Below are 17,540 nucleotides of genomic sequence, written 5' to 3' on the forward strand. Positions count from 1 at the left end.
CATCATCTAACTACAATAAAAAGATTATGAGAGTGGTTTCCTTTGAAATAATTTGCCAGAAGGGGCGGTTTATTACGCCATCTGACGTATGAAACTTTGATACATTTGGCAACGACATTTAAATTTCCACACATGTTACATACACAAATCACTTGCCATACCGCAAGTGGTATCAATATCTTGCTGCGTTGCTTCTGAAATAAAATGACATTTTGGAGGTATAATTTACGGATCGATTCCATTTGAATCGAACCGTTGTTCAAAGATATAGCTTCCTTCTATCGGGAGCCCGAGCATAACCCATGTTACGGTCGGCTTCCCGATTTAACTAAGATGATGTACTCCGGCTATATACATTTTTCCGAGACCGGTACTCGGACTGGGTAATGTTTCTCATGAATTACGAAAAATGGATTACACGGACAGTTCCTATCTTACGATATCCAGCTGATGCCATACCACTGAATTAGCATTTACATTTTATTTACATGTGATTTGAAATGTTGCAAAGTAGCCTCAACAGACTACTGACACAGATGAGATAACGAGAAGCGGTTGGGAAATACCGTGGCAATGGCCCCCCCTCGCATCGCGAGCGAAGTAAACAAACACGCCAAGTATTACTGTCACATCGTCCCATGCGGAAGCCGTACGATAACGAGGTACCAAATGACTCTAATATTATCATGCTTATTATTCAACATACGAATAGAGGGATGTTGTCACCAAACAATTTAATCCACGATCGTCAGAATATTCATGAAATTACCATCCTTGAAATTATTATTATTATTATTATTATTATTATTATTATCAACGGTTCCTGGCACTGTCACGTTGGATTAATATCGTCATTATTATGCGGGATGCAAACACAAATCGTTATTACTGTTATTATTATTATATCCCTCTTGTGATTATTATTATTATTAATGAATAGGTGACTCAAGATATTATTATCATTATTCACGTCACTTAAGAGGTTATTATTATTAATGGACCGGTCACTTCCGCCAAATATATTAAGATATCGGTCGCAATTATAATTATTTCACTGATCAACCAACGGCATCATTACTGTTATTATTATGACAATTATTATTAATCTGACCGCGATGATTTAACATCGTCCTTACATTGTTATTATTATTATCGGTTGCATATTATCATTTAGATTCTCGTTTAACATCTTTATCAACGCTCGATTAATTAAGGCGGTCCAATCCTTTATCTGCAATATTTATTATTATTATTATCACGATTTCATGATTGTCCTCGCTCGTCATTACAATGAATACAATATACGACCATTTATGTGGAATCTGAACTCTCATTATCCTTAGATCCGTTGTATCTCAACGAATAGCTGTGCAGTCTATTTATTTCGTACATGCTGTCACGGGTTCGAATGCTACCCGCTGCGTAACTCAGTATTTCTCTGTGACACTGCCCGTACATTTTACACTCATATCAATATCCTAAGTGTCTCTCGTACGGAATTTATTTTCCTCTTTATCTCAATATTCCTCGATTCATTTATTTCTCACAGAATTATCAACTGACTTATTTATTCATTTCTGACATCGTACGACCTTTTATTATCTGACTGCAGATTCTTTAACATTTTCTATCTCATTTTGATCTACGCCTTAGTTCATTTTCCACAAATAATCGTAACATCTTGAAATTATATTTACCAAAATTCGACAATCATGGTTTCGTAATATTAGGCCTACGTTTTCGGCTAATGAATCGCAACTTTAAGACACGACATTTATACGTAAAAAAAATATTGGATCGTAATTTAAACCACACGTTCATAACATGTACGGATTATTAGCACCAATCTACATTTCAATATTATTAATTGATCAAATTAAATTACCACGCACTTTAATTCCGAATTAAAAACGACCTCCCATCATTAAATGATTCCCAATAAACTCAACACCTGATCACATAAATTTATTATTACGCACTGCTCACTAAATATTCCAATATCAGATGAATTATTATTATATCCAAATTATATAAAAAAAATCTTCTTCAAAAAAAGTAGTTATATTATTTATTTATTATTATTATTAATAAAAAATAATTATTTTCGCCTGTTACACGGCAGTTCACTCTTAATATGTTTAACGCATAACCCCTTTCACAAACTCGATTTATTCTGGCACTAAACACTCCAGATATGATTTACTTTGAATATTATATTAATCGCATCTCACAAATTTAACAACTTCACTATGAAATATGACCATATTAATTACAACAAAACACAACTGGTATGGCGAAGCTGGATTTTCCTTCCATGTCATTACATAGCTCGTTAAAATGATAAAACAGAAAACACACATCGGGTCTTATTTAACTACCATAACCAAAATCAAACGTAAAGATAATTATTGACTACAAAGAAATATGAATGCATGCATGACTTAACGTACTACACTATATATACAAATTTACATCTCCAACAAACTGAATACATAAAAGACCCGATTATTTACATTATTATTATTTACTACTGTCCGTGCTACAAATTTAGGATGGGGTCGTTAAGCGACCCATCTTGTTGCAGAAGGTAACCAAGTATAATCAAATTATTCCCATTTTTCCCATCACGATAACATTTCCCAAATATTATTTACAATTTAGTACTCATCTTAGTTATCGGTATTCCATTACAGCTTTGCAGATGAGAGGCTCCTCCGGCCCCTCTCTGCGTTTTACTCCTCCATTCTTGATGGCGTAGTTCCACAAAAGATTTCCTGGCACATTACCATTTTACACTGGTATCTTGATTACCACAAACCTTCACCATTTACAACGTTAACACTGAATACTTTAACTTGGATACAACAAATTACTATCCTAGACCCAAGAATTTAATATTTACACTATTTAATCTTCGTCCAACTACCGCACAATGGACCTGGACACGTACGACGAGGTGTCAACTTTTACGCCCGTCGCGATACGCCCGATTCATACGGCATTCTTGACGTGTTCATGATATCGGTTCGATATATCAAAGTACAGGCTACTAGTCCCTGAAAGTACTGTTCGTCACACAGTCTGTTATGTACGTACTTATGGTGATATACTTTATACTACTCTCTTGCAGTGTAATTACTTTACATCACTGATATTCATAAATGACAAACACTGTCCTACGTTAACTATTTCTAGTTCATTTTGCTTGAGCGCGATCACATTTTACAAACACTGGCGGATGCTCGCGCCATTAAATGACTGTACGTCCGTAGAATTCTAAGTTATCGGTGACCAACAGTTCAGCTCCCGATATTCAATTCAAGTGTACCGCGACCGTCAATTCAGCTCCCGAGATTCACTTCAAGTGTGTTGGCGAGGATCCCTTGCCCCGTATATATGGATGAAGCCTTTTTCCCGCGGATTCATTGACGTCATACCCCTGAGGGAGGGGGTGGATTTTTAATATCGGTACTTGCACTCCGAATTGGAAGTTAAAATTTACATCAAATTAATCCACTCCGCTAGCATATCTGCTGGATTAAATATGAACTCCTGGTGATCACAGATTTAGGAGATACGGGTGGATTTAGCTCCTCACATTTCGCGCCTTCGGTAGCGTCCCTTACAAGGTGGTCTTCTTTCAGCCAATGACATTCAAGCTGTCTGGTTTCCAAGAAATCCAGCCTTCAATTTATTTAATTTGCCAATAATTATTGATTATTTTTCCATGCGTGACATCTAATAAATTCATCACATCCATCCGTGTACTCACAATAATTTATTACTGAATACTTTTGTAGTTACGAAAATATCTCATCCATCATTCCTTAAGATGGTATCCCTGAGCCTTCCATTAAATTTTTACGATTGGCCGGCAAGCGGTCACGTGATTTAACTCTCCACCTGCTCGAACTTAGGCCAGCGAACGTACACGCAGCCCCTGTAATTTTCCACGAGCTCCCGGAATTTCCGTCCTGCCAAAAATATCCCAAGTTATTACTCATGTTGTGAGTTTCCTTTGTATGACTCTCCCCCTTCTCTTTCTGACCAAGACTTATTTGTGGACTCTGTATTTCCTTGTTCGCCAACTAATGATATTCCCTGCTGTGAAGTAGCTAAAAGTTGTCGTGTCGAGCTAATCCGTCAGGCTCCAGTCTGTCGTCCTTCCTTCGCTCCGATTTCGACACTACATAAGCGAAATATTTTCAACTACACTTCTGTATTCCAATAAATGTACCATATATTATTTTACCAATCAAATCATGACTGACAATGGGCCTAAGTCACTCGGGTTCATCTTCCTCTTGCCCAGGTAAAAAAATCTAGTGAGCATCATGAGATTTTTTTAATGATGTATTCATATCGTCACTATCATGATTTGACATCGGATCCTCTGTTCTGCGACGGCTATTGATTTCGTCTCTCAACATCTGGTTCCTGATTCTTAACTCCTCGTTCTGTCTTTCGTTTTGATGGATCGTATTGACAAATTCCTGCACGTCGCTGTCTATCTCTCCACACTCTGGACATGGCCTTGTTTCAATTGGTGTATGGATTACTTGGACTTCTTCTTCCCTTCCGTCTTCTTCTTCATCATCTTCTTCGACATCATCTTCTTCCGGCTCGTCATCTGCTTCCTCTCGTTCATCCTCTGCTTCTAGTCACATCCTTTTGTTTCCTGGTCCCAAATCGAACGTCGGTGCATTCGGGTTCAAGTCGCTGCTCCCTTTCCTTGCTCTTTGGAATTGCAAGCTCTCCGCTCCTGTCGCTTCCTCATCACGGCCTCGATCATGGATCGCCTCCTTCCATTTTCTCTTGTTCAGCTCTTCTATGAACCGCCTAGACTCTTGATATCGGTCATCCTCATCCTGACGAGATCCTCCCTGGTAATATCTCGGGTTCCCTTGATTCCTAGCTGGATACGGCCTATAATTACTTTTCTGGAATCCACGGTATCCCCTGTCAGCTCGAAAGTTCCCCTGGTTGGTTTGCCGGTTGCCTTCCGCAAAATACCTTGGTCTCGTCCATTGTCGCGGCTTCCACTCCGTATTATATGCTCGACGAGGTTCCGGATCAGTACTAGTTCCCTGGTTTTTCGTACTAGTGGTCTTCGGTTCGATTGTCCGTTCGATATTATTCACCTGTTGGTCCCTGCCCCTAATTTGTCTCGGGTTCGAATGATGCGTTGTGAGGTCTAATTGACGTAATAAAGCCTCCGCTTCGACAGCTGTCTGGACATTTGACGCTATCATCATTCGTTGGACCTCGAATGGCAATTGTTTTCCAATGGCGCTAATCAATTCTGTTTCGCTCATTGGATTATGAAGCTCTCGTAGCTTGTGAAATTGTGCCACAAAGTAATCTGAGAATTTCGTGGGTGAAGATGTTGAGTATCGTCTGGAGTATACTTCCAGTCTTAACTCCTGCTGTTCCTGAATACTCCAGAACTTTTGGAGAAAAGCCCGCCGAAATCCTTCAAAATCTTCAAAGGTATACAAGAAAGCCCTGAACCATACAGCTGGTGCTCCGTCTAGGAATTTCTCGACCGTTCGCAGTTGTCGCTCTACTGGTATCTTATTCTCATTTATATAACCGGCGATTTCCCGGATGAAACCTTTCGGGGTGATATGCCCACGGGCATCGAACCTTGGTGGCTTGTCATCAGACATCTTAATGACGTGTACCACCGATGTCGGGATAGCATTCGATGACGTAGACGACCCATCTCTGTTCTCAAACTTGAAACCGTTTGTGTCAGCTTGGGATAGGCCCCCTTTCTTATGAATCCCCTGGTTATCATGGGGTTCGTATTCGCGATATTGGAGGTTAAAGTCTTGGCTAGACGCTGACGGTTCCAACCTAGCCTTCAACATCTCCAAGTCTTTTCGGAGGTCATCCATTCCGTCGGGATTACTACTTGACCTTTCTTTATTGCCGGAATTTTGCCCATTATACGCCTTGCACTGTTCTAATAGGCGAACTTCCGTGTCGGCGAATGATTGGCCCTGTTCAATTAAGTCTTCCGTCCGCTGGAATAACGCTAAGTTTGCGTCTTCGCATTTGGTTATTCTCTGGCTACGGTCTTCTAAATTTATAGTTAGTTCTTCGACTTTGTTTTTCGGTCCTGCTACGATCACAAGTGTACGTGCAGCTTCCCCACGTAACTCGTTCATGCCCTTGTCATGCTTATCCAAGGTGCCAGCTATCTGCGTGCATTTTACTTCTACTTGTACCCGGACGATGTCATTCTCCTTCCGACATTCATCCCGAATTTCCTCTATGTGTGATTCTATGTCTTGTCTGTCAGTTAATCGTAGAGCGGCGATTTCCTTGACACTAGCGTTCAATTTCTCCTTAATTTCTGCCCGTTCCATTTGAGCCTCATCTCTAACGCGGTCAACCTTTTCATTAACGATGGTAATGTACGCATCCATGTGCACTTTTAATTCATCTTTCGCGAAGTGACATGCTTCCTGGACTTGAGTTAATTGGTCCCTAAGTTCTTGTCCCATCGCTACGCTCGCGGCCTGAACTGCATCTATCTGTGCCTTGAGTTCTGTTTTATTAACTTCACACGCAGCCTGTACTTGGTCTATCTTATGAATAATTTCCTGTTTATCTGAAATCCTATCAGCCTGCACTTGATCTATTTTATTCCCTAATGAAACATTATTAACCTTCATTTGTTCTGCAAGTTCATGTTTAATTGAAACACTATTGGCCTGCATTTGTTCTGCAAGTTCATGTTTAATTGGACCAATACTTGCAGCCAACGCTTGCATTAAGTCCTCTAACGTGAGAGCTTTCATCTCTCCCTGTCCATCTACCACTATGTCCTGGGATCGCTCCCCACCGTCGTCAGACATTATAACTTTTCTTGAGAAAACAAAAGGGCCGATCGGCCTCTCACCTTGCTGCACACGAAGGAATACGCTATTGGGTCTAGGCCCTATCCTATGACATTATACCCCTATACTAACTTTCATTTAACAAAAAAAATTTTGACTTTAAAACTTGTTTACATTTGCAGGTCATTCAACTTGAATGCTGGCTTGCGCCTAAGATTTCACAATAAACCGCTCCAATATGACAACAACAACAATATTTAAAACAACGATGAAGTTGGAAATCTCCTGCCCTGAAATACGTTAATTTTAATTTATACCATCTCAACCTCTTTTTAAATAATAACTTGAACTGGTGCTCAGTAATATTTTTACCATTTCAAGCCTTCCTAAACAACTGTTTATAATATTCATCTCATGTCCAATGACATTTAAATGGAGTCCTGAATTACCAAAATAATATTAAATTTCATATGGAAAAAAGAGAAACATCAAATCTTCGAGCTTATTGAATTTTGAATCATTGCCAAACTTGAAGAGATTAGCAATGGATTATAATAATGCACTAGTCAAATCTAGCTCCGTTCGAAACTAACCTTACTCTAGCATGATATTACGTTACAAGTGAACACACACTTGACCGTGATGAGGTCATCAATTAATAAAAAAATCAAAAATTTAAAAATATAAACTTTGAAAAAAAAGTATAAAAATTTTACAATTGATTAGCAATGATATTGGCCTCTCTGCCGTTCTTCAAGCAACACGTTGGGCAAGCTATTTTGCTTCTGGCCCAACTGTAACATGTCCTACAATTGGTCATCATTTTACTGATGTCAACCAACATGACTCGTAGTTCTTCCCTTGTTTTGTTAGGCCCTCTCTGCCGTTCTTAAAGCCCCACGCTGGGCGCCATTTTGCACCCGTCCACCTCCCGAGTCCCAGACTAGCATTTATCTCAGGGGTGTCGGTTCATTATTTAAATCATCAAATATATATATAACGGCATAATAGAACACGGGAATGAACGGAGCAATTTAAAATTAAAATGGGGAAGGCTCGATTGTAAACTTGAATTTAAGGACTCCATGATAGGACTAGGAAGTGACTGTTAATTTAAAAAAGGCATCATCTAACTACAATAAAAAGATTATGAGAGTGGTTTCCTTTGAAATAATTTGCCAGAAGGGGCGGTTTATTACGCCATCTGACGTATGAAACTTTGATACATTTGGCAACGACATTTAAATTTCCACACATGTTACATACACAAATCACTTGCCATACCGCAAGTGGTATCAATATCTTGCTGCGTTGCTTCTGAAATAAAATGACATTTTGGAGGTATAATTTACGGATCGATTCCATTTGAATCGAACCGTTGTTCAAAGATATAGCTTCCTTCTATCGGGAGCCCGAGCATAACCCATGTTACGGTCGGCTTCCCGATTTAACTAAGATGATGTACTCCGGCTATATACATTTTTCCGAGACCGGTACTCGGACTGGGTAATGTTTCTCATGAATTACGAAAAATGGATTACACGGACAGTTCCTATCTTACGATATCCAGCTGATGCCATACCACTGAATTAGCATTTACATTTTATTTACATGTGATTTGAAATGTTGCAAAGTAGCCTCAACAGACTACTGACACAGATGAGATAACGAGAAGCGGTTGGGAAATACCGTGGCAATGGCCCCCCCTCGCATCGCGAGCGAAGTAAACAAACACGCCAAGTATTACTGTCACATCGTCCCATGCGGAAGCCGTACGATAACGAGGTACCAAATGACTCTAATATTATCATGCTTATTATTCAACATACGAATAGAGGGATGTTGTCACCAAACAATTTAATCCACGATCGTCAGAATATTCATGAAATTACCATCCTTGAAATTATTATTATTATTATTATTATTATTATTATTATCAACGGTTCCTGGCACTGTCACGTTGGATTAATATCGTCATTATTATGCGGGATGCAAACACAAATCGTTATTACTGTTATTATTATTATATCCCTCTTGTGATTATTATTATTATTAATGAATAGGTGACTCAAGATATTATTATCATTATTCACGTCACTTAAGAGGTTATTATTATTAATGGACCGGTCACTTCCGCCAAATATATTAAGATATCGGTCGCAATTATAATTATTTCACTGATCAACCAACGGCATCATTACTGTTATTATTATGACAATTATTATTAATCTGACCGCGATGATTTAACATCGTCCTTACATTGTTATTATTATTATCGGTTGCATATTATCATTTAGATTCTCGTTTAACATCTTTATCAACGCTCGATTAATTAAGGCGGTCCAATCCTTTATCTGCAATATTTATTATTATTATTATCACGATTTCATGATTGTCCTCGCTCGTCATTACAATGAATACAATATACGACCATTTATGTGGAATCTGAACTCTCATTATCCTTAGATCCGTTGTATCTCAACGAATAGCTGTGCAGTCTATTTATTTCGTACATGCTGTCACGGGTTCGAATGCTACCCGCTGCGTAACTCAGTATTTCTCTGTGACACTGCCCGTACATTTTACACTCATATCAATATCCTAAGTGTCTCTCGTACGGAATTTATTTTCCTCTCTATCTCAATATTCCTCGATTCATTTATTTCTCACAGAATTATCAACTGACTTATTTATTCATTTCTGACATCGTACGACCTTTTATTATCTGACTGCAGATTCTTTAACATTTTCTATCTCATTTTGATCTACGCCTTAGTTCATTTTCCACAAATAATCGTAACATCTTGAAATTATATTTACCAAAATTCGACAATCATGGTTTCGTAATATTAGGCCTACGTTTTCGGCTAATGAATCGCAACTTTAAGACACGACATTTATACGTAAAAAAAATATTGGACCGTAATTTAAACCACACGTTCATAACATGTACGGATTATTAGCACCAATCTACATTTCAATATTATTAATTGATCAAATTAAATTACCACGCACTTTAATTCCGAATTAAAAACGACCTCCCATCATTAAATGATTCCCAATAAACTCAACACCTGATCACATAAATTTATTATTACGCACTGCTCACTAAATATTCCAATATCAGATGAATTATTATTATATCCAAATTATATAAAAAAATCTTCTTCAAAAAAAGTAGTTATATTATTTATTTATTATTATTATTAATAAAAAAATAATTATTTTCGCCTGTTACACGGTAGTTCACTCTTAATATGTTTAACGCATAACCCCTTTCACAAACTCGATTTATTCTGGCACTAAACACTCCAGATATGATTTACTTTGAATATTATATTAATCGCATCTCACAAATTTAACAACTTCACTATGAAATATGACCATATTAATTACAACAAAACACAACTGGTATGGCGAAGCTGGATTTTCCTTCCATGTCATTACATAGCTCGTTAAAATGATAAAACAGAAAACACACATCGGGTCTTATTTAACTACCATAACCAAAATCAAACGTAAAGATAATTATTGACTACAAAGAAATATGAATGCATGCATGACTTAACGTACTACACTATATATACAAATTTACATCTCCAACAAACTGAATACATAAAAGACCCGATTATTTACATTATTATTATTTACTACTGTCCGTGCTACAAATTTAGGATGGGGTCGTTAAGCGACCCATCTTGTTGCAGAAGGTAACCAAGTATAATCAAATTATTCCCATTTTTCCCATCACGATAACATTTCCCAAATATTATTTACAATTTAGTACTCATCTTAGTTATCGGTATTCCATTACAGCTTTGCAGATGAGAGGCTCCTCCAGCCCCTCTCTGCGTTTTACTCCTCCATTCTTGATGGCGTAGTTCCACAAAAGATTTCCTGGCACATTACCATTTTACACTGATATCTTGATTACCACAAACCTTCACCATTTACAACGTTAACACTGAATACTTTAACTTGGATACAACAAATTACTATCCTAGACCCAAGAATTTAATATTTACACTATTTAATCTTCGTCCAACTACCGCACAATGGACCTGGACACGTACGACGAGGTGTCAACTTTTACGCCCGTCGCGATACGCCCGATTCATACGGCATTCTTGACGTGTTCATGATATCGGTTCGATATAGCAAAGTACAGGCTACTATTCCCTGAAAGTACTGTTCGTCACACAGTCTGTTATGTACGTACTTATGGTGATATACTTTATACTACTCTCTTGCAGTGTAATTACTTTACATCACTGATATTCATAAATGACAAACACTGTCCTACGTTAACTATTTCTAGTTCATTTTGCTTGAGCGCGATCACATTTTACAAACACTGGCGGATGCTCGCGCCATTAAATGACTGTACGTCCGTAGAATTCTAAGTTATCGGTGACCAACAGTTCAGCTCCCGATATTCAATTCAAGTGTACCGCGACCGTCAATTCAGCTCCCGAGATTCACTTCAAGTGTGTTGGCGAGGATCCCTTGCCCCGTATATATGGATGAAGCCTTTTTCCCGCGGATTCATTGACGTCATACCCCTGAGGGAGGGGGTGGATTTTTAATATCGGTACTTGCACTCCGAATTGGAAGTTAAAATTTACATCAAATTAATCCACTCCGCTAGCATATCTGCTGGATTAAATATGAACTCCTGGTGATCACAGATTTAGGAGATACGGGTGGATTTAGCTCCTCACATTTCGCGCCTTCGGTAGCGTCCCTTACAAGGTGGTCTTCTTTCAGCCAATGACATTCAAGCTGTCTGGTTTCCAAGAAATCCAGCCTTCAATTTATTTAATTTGCCAATAATTATTGATTATTTTTCCATGCGTGACATCTAATAAATTCATCACATCCATCCGTGTACTCACAATAATTTATTACTGAATACTTTTGTAGTTACGAAAATATCTCATCCATCATTCCTTAAGATGGTATCCCTGAGCCTTCCATTAAATTTTTACGATTGGCCGGCAAGCGGTCACGTGATTTAACTCTCCACCTGCTCGAACTTAGGCCAGCGAACGTACACGCAGCCCCTGTAATTTTCCACGAGCTCCCGGAATTTCCGTCCTGCCAAAAATATCCCAAGTTATTACTCATGTTGTGAGTTTCCTTTGTATGACTCTCCCCCTTCTCTTTCTGACCAAGACTTATTTGTGGACTCTGTATTTCCTTGTTCGCCAACTAATGATATTCCCTGCTGTGAAGTAGCTAAAAGTTGTCGTGTCGAGCTAATCCGTCAGGCTCCAGTCTGTCGTCCTTCCTTCGCTCCGATTTCGACACTACATAAGCGAAATATTTTCAACTACACTTCTGTATTCCAATAAATGTACCATATATTATTTTACCAATCAAATCATGACTGACAATGGGCCTAAGTCACTCGGGTTCAATATATCATTCAAAATAATAATAATAATAATAATAATCATAATAATAATAACCGAGTTTCTGGATTAGAATCCTTAACAACAAAGTAAGAAGATGAAATTCCGTTTCCCCGTTGCAAGGTGAAGCAGCCCTCCAGGTATACCTGTTGTACAGGTATGATACATGTACCACTTGCGCGACATTACCGGTCTTTCGATAATTACGGAAGTACCGGAACTCTAAACACGGGTTTTCGCGGACGTCAGCTTCCAGCTACTAACTGTTATTCAGGCACAGAGGAACAAGCAAATTAGTCACCTACATAAATGGAATAGCTAAGAACTTTAACGTTTATACCCCTAATTTAAAAATTTATCAGAAGCAAAATTTAACCCTGGTGGGACTCGAACCCACAACCCCCGGTTTAGGAGACCGATACCTTATCCATTAGGCCACAGGGGCGCTTGTCATGCTACCAAAACGATGCAGTTCAACAGGAGCCAAATGGTATATACAAAAATGAGAAAATTAAGGAAACTCCAAACATTTTCTCTCTCTTGCTTTCTAATCTGGTTTACCCTCCAGGATTTCTTTTTCTCGTAGGACTAAGCCAGTATTCACTCCTCTACCGCCTCAAGGCAGTGACCTGGAGTGTGAGACTTTGAGTTGGGGAATACAACTGGGGAGGCGGACCAGTGATGTAAGATTATTAGATTAAGATGAAGAAGAAAAACTAGTTACACATCAACTACCTCAGATGGAGTTTAGCATTTACAACCTTTCTTAACTCCCTTGCACGTGCGTAAGTAATGAAAATATGTTCTTTTTCATCGGTTTACCCTCCAGGGTCGGTTTTTCCCTCGGACTCAACGGGGGATCCCACCTCTACTGCATCAAGGGCAGTGTCTTTTAGCCTGATGCTTTGGGTCGTTGGTATATCTGGGAAGGAGGACCAGTAACTCGCCCACGTCCTCTTACATGCCATGTAGAAGTGCGACTTAGATGGGGGGTGGGCGATTGACGGGCAGATGGGAAGTGATGGAAAAAGACGAAGAAGGAAGCAGCCGTGGCGTTAATTTATGTACCATCCCGATGTTTGACTGGAGGAGAAGTGGTAAACCACGGATACCCCTTTGAGAATGCAGAGGTGGGAATTGAAGCTCACTCTACTCAACTGAACTCCCAGAACAGGGTGGGCCCCCTGCCAGGCCTCGCACCACTTTTGAAAATTCGAGGCAAAACAAGGGACCGAACCCGCGCCTTCGGGACTGGCAGCTAATCACGTTAACCACCACACCACAAAGGCGGACAGTTAAAACGCACTGTATTAATTTAATCGGACGTTACCTAAATAAACTGTAATATTAACTCTGAGAGCATTACAATATCAATGTTCAGGTGCTCAAATCTGATATTTTCTCTGACTTGGGAACGTGCTTATTCTTACTTTATAAACCGGGCGGGTTGTCCGCCTCTGCGGTGTAGTGTTTAGTGTGATTAGCTGCCACAGCCGGAGGCCCGGGTTCGATTTCCTGCTTTGCCACGATATTTGGAAAGTAGTACGATGTTTGGAACGAGGTCCACTCAGTCTTGGGAGGTAGACTGAGTACAGCTTGGTTCGATTCCCATCTCAGGCAACCTGGAAGCGGTTTTCCGTGGTTTCCCACTTCTCAACTAGGCAAATGCCAGGACGGTACCTAACAAAAGACCACGGCCGCTTCCTTCCCTCATACTCGTCTATCCCTTCCAAAATTCCAATCCCACACCAAAGCCCCTGTTCAGCATAGCGGGTGAGGCCGCCGAGGCGAGGTACTGCTCATCCTCCCTGTTTATCCCGGACACAATGCCTCAAGCTCCAGGACCCTGCCCTTGAGTTGGTAGAGGTGGGATCCCTCTCTGACTCCGAGAGAAAAACCAACCCTGGAGGGTAAACGGAATAAGAACAACAAGAAAAGAATAAACCGGACGAGTTGGCCGTGCAGTATTGGGCGCGCAGCTATGAGTTCAGATCCGGGAGATAGTGGGTTTGAACGGCACTCTCGGCAGAACTGAAGATAGTTTCTCGTGCTTTCCTTTTTTCACACCACGCGAATGCTGGGTCTGTACCTTAATTAAGGCCACGGCAGCTTCCTTCCCCTTTCTAGGCCTTTCCTCTCCCATCGTCGCAATAAGACCTATCTGTTTCATTGCCACGTAAGGCAAAGGGAAAAGAAAAAACCGTCCTTACTTCGGAACTTAAACCAAATCATTGTAAATCTTGTGTGGGACCTAATAGTTCCCTACTCAAGACATGGCCGATACTGTGTTAGTTTAGAGACGGTACAAAGGAGTAGTTCACTTCTCAACTAAATATGGTATCACTCGCAACAAAATATATAACTTACAAATAACATCATTAGCTGGCACACTTAGAGGCCTGGGTTCGATTCCCCGCTCTGCTACGAAACTTGAAAAGTTGTACGTAGGCTGGAACGGGCTCCACTCAGCCTCGGGAGGCCAACTGAGTATAGGGAGGTTTGATTCCCACCTCAGCATTCTCGAAGGGTTTTTCCGTGGTTTACCCCTTCTTCTCCAGTCATATGGCGGGATGGTACCTAATTTAACGCCACGGCTGCTTCCTTCCCCTTGTTTGCCCATCCCTTCCATAGCAGGTAAGACAACGTGGGCGAGTGACTCGTCATCCTAGCCAATTTTAATCCTGACCCATGCCTCACGCTCCAGGACACTGCCCTTGAGGAAGTAGAAGTGGGATTCCTGGCAGATTCTGAGGGAAGTACCAACCCTGAAGTGTAAACATTTTAAGACAGGGGGAAAGAAAGAAAGAAAAAAAGGAAACTACCATGACCAGTTTTTGTGTGTCTATGTGATATAATTACACTAACTTTGTAACTGCCTGTCACGAGGTGGCCACGGGTTCGATTCCCGGCCGGTTCAGGAGTTTTTAATTGTAAATGATTAATATCCCTGGCCTGGGGACTGGGTGTTTGTGTCATGCTTACCGTTCCCTTCCTCACATTGAACACTTTACACTTCCGCCATTTACATAATATACGCTGGTTCCTCACATCTGGTGCAAGTGGGGCAAGAAAAAAACTTGATAGGTCGACGTTCCGAACAAAGAGCGTTTAAAAAAGTTAAAAATTTGTAACTGTATTGAATCCTTGATATTACAAAATTAGTTTCAACGTTTGTAATTGTGTTAAACGGGCAAATCCATTAGGTAGTAGTAATCCGTGACAATGACTTCTTTCCTTATAACTCATCTCAGTTTGTTCTTCAGGTATCAGCTTAAATGCAGTCTACTAAACATTGTTCTGAATTTTAAAGCATCGAGGTAGGGTAATGAAATAAAAATTGCATCGGCCGGGAATCGAACCCGGGCCGCCCGCGTGGCAGGCGAGCATTCTACCACTGAACCACCGATGCCCTTTACGGTTGTTTTGTAATGGTGTACATTTTACGCAAGGAATGCTGACAGGTTTAGTTTGCATATGCCTATACGAAGTAATGCAATGCATTGCGAGTAACAAAAAAAAAAACCTCAGCTATTCGCAGTTATTGAAGACGACCACAGATTAATTTACTTTGGATGCATTTTTTCACAAGGTGGAATGATTTGATAAATCAGGAATGTCAGACACACAACAATTATTTAATTTCACTATTAGCTTTCCATTTCATATGTTGAGTCTTTAACCAGTAAGCAGATTGAATCCTCAAGAAATATCATATATTACATCTTAAGCTCCATTGGAAAGGAATACTTGGGAAACACGGAGTGAGATAGGTTCCCTGTAATTTCCTCGCTGAGATATGAGGTTCTACTCGAGTACATCAGTGAGACAAGCCCAGAATAATAAGAATAATTGAAGTAGTAGTCCACCTCTGTGGTGTAGCAGTTAGTGCGATTAGCTGCCATGACCTCTCCGCAGGATCGCGCTCGATTCCCGGCTCCACCGCGAAATTTGAAAAAGTGATAGGAGGGCTTGGCAAAGGGATCCACTCAGCTGCGGGAGGTCATCTGAGTAGGCCTAGATCGGAGTTCCATACACACCTCAGGCATGCTCCAAGCGGTTTTCCCTGGATTCCCACTTATCCTCAAATCAAATGCCAAGACGGTACTTGAATTCTGCTTCCTTCCCTCCTCCTTGTCATCCCATCCGATCTTCCATCCCCAGAGCCCCTGTTCACCATAGGCCGCCTGTGCGAAATACTGCTTCTCTTCCTCTGGTAACGTGTATGGACAACATGCGACATAGTTTAGCATTTTTGTTCTAAAACCATTCACAGCACATATCTGTGTTTAATATTTTCGATCACTGTCACATCCAGATGCATTTCAGTCCCACTTCCATTATTAGACATACTTCAACATTCTTTTAAAATTGCTAGTTACATTACGTCGCACCGACACAGATAAGTCTTATGACGACGATGGGACAGGGAAGGGCTGGGAGTGGGGAGGAAGCGCCCGTGGCCTTAATTAAGGTACAGACCCAGCATTAGCCTGGTGTGAAAATGGGAAACGACGGAAAACCATTTTCAGGGCTGCCGACAGTGGAGTTCGAACATACTATCTCACGAATACTGGATACTGGCCGCACTTAAGCGACTGCAGTTATCGAGTTCGGTTACTTCAGCATTAGAGACCAGTATACGTATACTACTAGAAAAAATTCTGAGTATATCTTTCAATATAATAATAATAATAATAATAATAATAATAATAGTTTCAATAATAATAAAATAATAATAATAACAGTTGTACCGGGTGGTACACCTCCACGCCGCTAATTCAAACTTTGCGCCTGTTGAAACTCCTCTACTGGAGGAAGCCTGAACTTTAACTTCCATACTAATTCAACGATTTCTCAGAAGATGTCATTACTTTAAATTGTGAAGTGTTCTGAACTATGTCAGTTTCGATTCGTTTTGTTTTATCTGTAGCAAGAAGTGCGAACATTCTCTTCTAGATGGCACTACTGAAGGACTACAATTATGCACCCTAGTGCGAAGTGAATGAACTGTGTTTTTGGAGAAATTTTGGGTTCATAAGATTGTTCTTTGTTAAATTTCTTTCAGTCATTGTTTAAGTTGGCAATATCAACCCTTTCTTTCCGTCAGTTTTGAATTTGACCAATAAGGAATTTCTGTAAATAATTTTCCTCCAATAAGGTGTTTCTTCTTCGTCTAGTGTAGTAGTTTTTGCCATTATCGAATAAAAGGCTTGTGGGCGGGTGTTCTCATTCCTGAAACGCCTCGAACTTTCCACGAGAGGATATAAACTGCTGATTT

At 40.0% G+C, this 17,540-nt stretch overlaps 2 non-coding genes across 2 annotated transcripts; both read right to left on the bottom strand.

Annotated features, from left to right (window-relative positions):
- Window positions 1-12,634: 12,634 nt before the first annotated feature.
- TRNAR-CCU (transfer RNA arginine (anticodon CCU)) lies at window positions 12,635-12,707 on the bottom strand. The gene has a single exon. It is a non-coding gene; the product is annotated as a tRNA-Arg (tRNA).
- Window positions 12,708-15,600: 2,893 nt separating this feature from the next.
- Window positions 15,601-15,671, bottom strand: TRNAG-GCC (transfer RNA glycine (anticodon GCC)). The gene has a single exon. It is a non-coding gene; the product is annotated as a tRNA-Gly (tRNA).
- Between the last annotated feature and the right edge of the window lie 1,869 nt (window positions 15,672-17,540).

This window comes from Anabrus simplex, chromosome 1, assembly GCF_040414725.1.
Source record: "Anabrus simplex isolate iqAnaSimp1 chromosome 1, ASM4041472v1, whole genome shotgun sequence".
In the NCBI taxonomy this organism is placed as follows: domain Eukaryota; kingdom Metazoa; phylum Arthropoda; class Insecta; order Orthoptera; family Tettigoniidae; genus Anabrus; species Anabrus simplex.